We start from the raw sequence: 6,434 nt of genomic DNA on the forward strand, positions 1-6,434 counted from the left end.
TAATACTGAATTCCTGTAGTTCTGGGCACTATGCCAAATGATGATTATTGTATCCACTCACTGTGGAAGACTAGAAAATAAGCAAAAAGAAAACCACGAGTCTCGCCTCCCAATTACACACAGTTAATGCTTAGGTATGTTTTCTTTGTGTGTATGTGTTCTGTTTTAAATCTAAAGTTCTTCCAGGACAAACAGATTTTTAAAGTAGTGAGTGGTAGCAAAAATTCAGAAAATTCTGAAAATAGAATTAGGTCAAGAATGAAGTTAAATGAGTGTGACCTGTTTATAATGGAGTGTTAAGGGGAAATTAGGGATATTTCCCAGGCCTGTTCAGGGTAATTTTTCACAAAAAAATCAAGTAGCAAAGTCCATGTTCTTTGCCAGTAGGCAACAATTCATTCCTATTTATCTCTGCAGTAGCTGACGTTAGGATGGTTTCTATTCATGTAAATGTAACTTTTTAAAGAAATTGCGTAAGGTTTTAGTTACACATAAAGAGCTTATAAAATATATTTAAACCTTTCTAACTTTTCTATAGTAATCTAAGCTGGTATCTGTAATGTAGTGTTCTTTCTACATCACTGACTTTGGACAGATCTTGACATATTTAAATTATGAAAATTTTTAATTTTACAGATAAATTATGCAAATTAGTATGAGTTGTAGAATATTTTTATTTCTTTGAATACTCCAAAACTTTTTAAAATTTTGGAGTAATTTTAGATTTACAGAAAAGTTGCAAAGATAGTGCAGAGAGTTCCTGTATACACTTCATCTAGCTTCCCCTAATGTTAACATCTTACGTACATGGTACCTGCTTATCAAAACAGTTTGTCAAAACTGAGAAATTAAGATTGGTATAATACAATTAACCAAACTACAGACTTTATTTGTTTTTGGGGTTTTTTAAAAAATTTTTTTTAACTTTTTTTTTTGAGGAAGGTTAGCCCTGAGCTAACATCTGCTGCCAATCCTCCTCTTTTTGCTGAGGAAGACTGGCCCTGAGCTAACGTCCATGCCCATCTTCCTCTACTTTGTACGTGGGATGCCTACCACAGCATGGCGTGCCAAGTGGTGCCATGTCCACACCCAAGATCCGAACCAGTGAACCCCGGGCTTCCAAGAAGTGGAACGTGTGAACTTAACTGCTGTGCCACCGGGCTGGCCCCTATAGACTTTATTTGGATTTCACAGTTTTTCCGCTAATGTCCTTTTCTGTTCCTGGACCCAATCTAAAGACACCACATTGCATTTAGTCGTCATGTCTGCTTAGTCTGTAATAGTTTCTCAGTCTTGCCTTGTTTTCCTAGACCTTGACATTTTTGAAGAGTACTGGTCAGCTGTTTTGTAGAATGCACCTCAATTCGGATCTGTCTGGTATTTTCTCCTGATTTTACTGGGATTGTAATTTTCTCTGTGGGGAAGAAGACCACAGAGGTGAGGGGCCCTTCTCATTACAGCATATCAGGAGGTACGTGATAGTGACATGACTTATCACTGGTGATATTAATGTTGATCACTTGATGAGGATGGTATCTGCCAGATTTCTGTCTCTTGGAGAGTTACTGTTTTTCATTCCATGTGCTCTTCTTTGGAAGTAAGTCACTAAGTCCAACCCTTGCTGAGGAGGAGAGGAATTAAGCTCTACTTCCTAGAGGGTATCTACATAGATTATTTGAATGCTAAGTAAGAGAGCGTTGTCTCTCCTTCCTCATTCAATCATTTTTCAGTATAGGCTCATGGATATGTATTTTTTTATGTGTGTGTTATAATCAAATATATAATTACTTTTGTTTCTCAAATTGTTCCAGCTTTGGACATTGGGAACCATGTCCTTTTGACATGACCTCATTTTTTCTCCTTAGCCTTCCTTACTTTCTGGTACAAGATACTCCAAACTCACCTTGTATTTTCTCTGCCCCAGCCCAAGAATCAGCCATTCTCTGAAGAGCCCTGTTCCTTTTATTGGAGAATGGTATTTAGTATTGAAGACTTGATTGTTGCATGTGCTTGTTGAATGTATAACACAGGTACACACGCATATCTATAATTACTTCTGTTTGTCTGTGTATGTTTAAAATAAACCTGAGGTCATACTTAGAACTCCGACTCCTGATCCAGCACCACAGGATTCATTCCAGCTTTCTCCCTTTGCTTATTTGTGACTTCTTTCTCTGTCAGTGAGAAACCTAACTCCCATTATCTACAATTTATTTACTTAATTTTTCAACCCTAGTGCACATATAGTTTCAGGATTGCTAACCCATTACCCTTGTGAGAAATTTACCTACTAGAGTACAGTGCTTATGTACTAAAAAATTTTTTTCTAGTTCTTTTTGTCCAGTCAAAACTTAAGGTTACTTAAGGCAGCACCTTTTGTCCTCAACAAAACTTTTCTTTTATGACTATTTTACAATTGGCATCGAAGAGAGTAACTTTTGTGTGATAGAAGATTCTGACTACAAGCTAGAGCTCACCAGCAAAACCAAGGAAATATGAGAGACATAATGTATAAAATGTTAAAGTAGAGATAAATACATTTAACCTGTTGTCAACTAAAATTTCTGTCTTCTTGCTGTCTCAGCAGATTGTTCAACAAATCTAACTGTACTATCTTTTCACTGCTTTTGCTGATTTTCTAGCTTCTTTATATTAAATTTAGAAGTTGCAATTACTGAAATAGAATCAAGAGTTTCAGCCGGTGAAATTTGTCTTCCTGCCATTTTGAACAGGCTTTTAAAATGAAGTGATGTTTGAGGCTTGTTAGGAGTAGTTGGGGGCAACGGTAGGGAAGAGTCTTCCTTTGAATTGTCTTCTTAGGGGTCTTTATTAAAAAGAAATTTTTCTGCATCTTTAAATACTGAAACTCCCTAATCAATTTGTGCTAACAGCAAAAATAAGAGAATTGCTGGTAACTCTCATAATACCTCATAGCGCTCTGTATTCGAATGCATTGGCTTTTCTTTAGGCCCCAACCACTTTTTTGTGTATACTATGACATAAAAGAATATTGTTGGGTCAGAACTTAAACTCCTCTAGACTGCCAGTGTACTGAAAGTTTAGGGGAAAGAGTCTTTGTGACCGAAAGGAAATAAATTTGGGGAGAATTTATCATGTAAATTCACACATTCAGTAAATTTACTGACCATCAAGCACTATGCAGTGAGTCAGGGATATAAAGATTCATAATACAGCCCTGCCATTGAAGAGTGAACAATATTTTGGGGGAGGCAAACAGAGCTAATTTTTAGCTGTATTCTGAAGGGTAGAGGATTTTCCTGACTTTTAATAAGAATTGAGATAGGTCTTGAATTAAAATTACTTATATATTACATTGTATACTTTTTTTTTTTAAGATCGTAGTTCACATTGTTAGTACCTGCTGGCTATTTCATCTTTTTACCAAAATGCAGTTTAGAGGAGAAGTGCATAGTCCATTGACTGAATTTTCTTCATCTTTTTGACATCATTGTACTAAAATTTGTACTTGATATTTTATTCTGAAATATGTACTTTTTCTTATAAAATTGTAGGAGCTATCCTTTGAATGTGTGTGCGCAAGTGATGGTTTTTTTGTATTCTCAACTCGTTAAATCTGGCCCATGCTGTGCATTCAGAATTTGTGCCCATCGTGATTGAAAATAAGTCATAGTCTACCAGATTCAGTAACAAGGTCTGCTCTCTGTAGTCTGGAATTTCAAAGGTTAGACTTGGAATTGGTTGAAGAATGAAGGTGAGTGAAGGATAAAAAATAAATCTCACAGTTTTAACCTTTCGTTAATCTTTTAAGCCATATAAAACTACTTTAAAAAACTCTTGAAACTGATCCTGAAAAATTAACTCCTTAGCTACCACTGGAATGGGGGAAATTTGGTTTGAAGGCATTTTTCTTTTTCTGTTCTGTAACCTCTGTTTATAGTCTGGTCTTAATATTGTCACAGGTGAAAATGACTTCAGGACATTAATCAAATGAGAATGTACTGCATTGCTAAGCTAAAGCACCGAAAAAGTCTTTAACAGAATGGGACCCAAGTCTGAATATTTTGATCAGCAATGGCATATATGGGTTTTGTTTCTTTTTAAATCTAATCTGAATTTGTCTTTTAACAATTGCATTTTACCTTATTTACACTTAATGTAATTTCTAATTCGTTTGGACTTAACTTCTACCATCTTATTTTACTATGCTTTTACTTAGCTTTTATTTCTCCTTTCCTACCTTCAAGGAGATTGTTTTCTGTATTTCTTTTTCCTTCTATTTGTTTAGGATTTATACAATCCATTTTTTAAAATACTTTTTATAGTGGCTACCTTTACATTTTTAACAGATATACTGGGTTGAATTGTGATCCCCAAAAGATATGTCCACCCAGAACCTCAGAATGTGACCCTATTTTGAATAAGAGTCTTTTTGCAGATATAATTGAGGTAAGGATCTCGAGATGAGATCATCCTGGATCAGGATGGGCTTCAAATCTAATGAAGAGTGTCCTTATAAGAGACACAAAAGAAGGAGGCACAGAGACAGGGGAGAAGGGCATGTGAAGACAGAGCCACACAAAGGAGAAGGCCATGTGAAGATGGAGGCAGGCATTAGAGTGATGTAGCTACAAGTTAAAGAATGGTAAGTGTTGTTGGCAGCCACCACGAGCTAGAAGAGCGGCATGGAACAGGTTCTTCCTCAGAGCCTCCAGAAGGAACTGACCCTGTTGAGACACTTTGATTTTGGACTTTAGCTTCCACAAGTGTGAGATAATTAATTTGTTGTTGTTAGTGCCGTTGAGTTGATTCCAACTCCTTAGTGACGCTGTGTACAGCAGAGCAGAACCCTGCCTGGTCTTTTTGTGCCATCCTCTGACTTTCTGGTGCTCTATCAATGCTCTGCTGCTATTCATAGAGTTTTCATGGCCGTTTTATTTTGCAAGTGGGTAGCCAGGTCCTTCTTCCTAGTCTGTCTAGTCTGGAAGCTCCGCTGAAACCTGTCCACCCTGACTGACCCTGTTGGTATTTGAAATACAATGCCATAGCTTTCAGCATCACAGCAACGTGCAGCAGCCTCAGTATGACAACCAACAGACTGGTGATGTGGTTCCCTGACCAGAAAACAAACTTGGGCCACAGCGGTGAGAGGACTGAATCTTAACCACTAGACCCAGGGCTGGCTAAAGAATAAGTTAGTGTTGTTTTAAGCCAAGTTTGTGTAAGTTGTGATGGCAGCCCTAGAAAACTAATAAATCATACATACTGGCCTAACAGGCTGTGCAGACTACAAGGACCTTGGGATGTTTTAACTCCTATCACCTCTCATCTTCCAGGTTGTTACAAATCTAAGATGATGGTTCACCTGGTTTTAACCTTCCTCCCATCCAAATGAGTCATTTTGTTGTTTTAGTTTGTGCTCAGATGTACTTATTTATCAGTTTCATTAATAGCACTGTTTGTTACTTGTGCCTCATTCCTTCCTCTTGGGAAAAATTCTCTTCTTTCTAAAGTACCTTTAATATTCTTCTTTTGGGACGGGAGCAGGAGGTACTCTGTGTGTTAAACTATGTTTGTGTCACTGACAGTTTTCCCTCAGCATTTTGAAAATACTATTCCATTGTCTTTTGACCTCTAATCTTGCTATTAAGTTCTGTCATTCTTTGTTCCGTTGTGGGTAATCATTTTTTTCCCTCATTTACTTTGAGGTTTTTCTCTGTCTTCAACATTTTGTGGTTTCCTTAGGATGTGACTAAGTTGCGATTTATTTATTTATCCTGCTTGTGATGCAGTATGATTCTTCAATCTGTGGACTCATGTCTTTCTTTAGTTTTGGAAAAATTATCACCCATTATATCTTTGTCTATTGATTCTTCCTCATTCCCTTTATTCTTTCCTTCTGGAACTCCTATTAGACATATTGTTAGACTTTTCCAATCTCTTCTTTGTCTCTTAACTTTTCTCATGTCTTCTGTCTCTCTGTACTAGACTCTGGAATTTTCTTAAACCTTTCTTCCATTCACGAATCCTATTATCTCCTATTGATTCTGCTGTCTAACACATCTAAGAAGTTTTTAAATTTCAATGCCTGTATTTTTATTTTTAGAAGTTCTATTTTGTTCAAGTTTTCCTGTTTCTTTTTTTCAATTTCTACCTATCTCATTATTTTAAATATTCCTACTTTATGATCCCTTGTAGTTGTACTATCTCCAGTTTCTGAGGTGCTAACCCTCCTGTTTATAGTGCTGCTCTCTTCATGATGGATCCTTTCCTCCTGGAGATTGTCATTTTATTTTTGTAGCTATTCTCAGCAGGTGATATTTCTTCAAGGGGAAGACTCGTGTGTCCAGGGCTTTGGGAACATCCCTACAGAGCAACCAGGGCCCCAGGGGTTCCAGAATCAGTTTTATATTAAATTTTTAGTTTGGGCGTCCTATATGAAGAGAGTGAAGTTA

Source organism: Equus przewalskii, chromosome 13, assembly GCF_037783145.1.
Source record: "Equus przewalskii isolate Varuska chromosome 13, EquPr2, whole genome shotgun sequence".
Classification (NCBI taxonomy): Eukaryota; Metazoa; Chordata; class Mammalia; order Perissodactyla; family Equidae; genus Equus; species Equus przewalskii.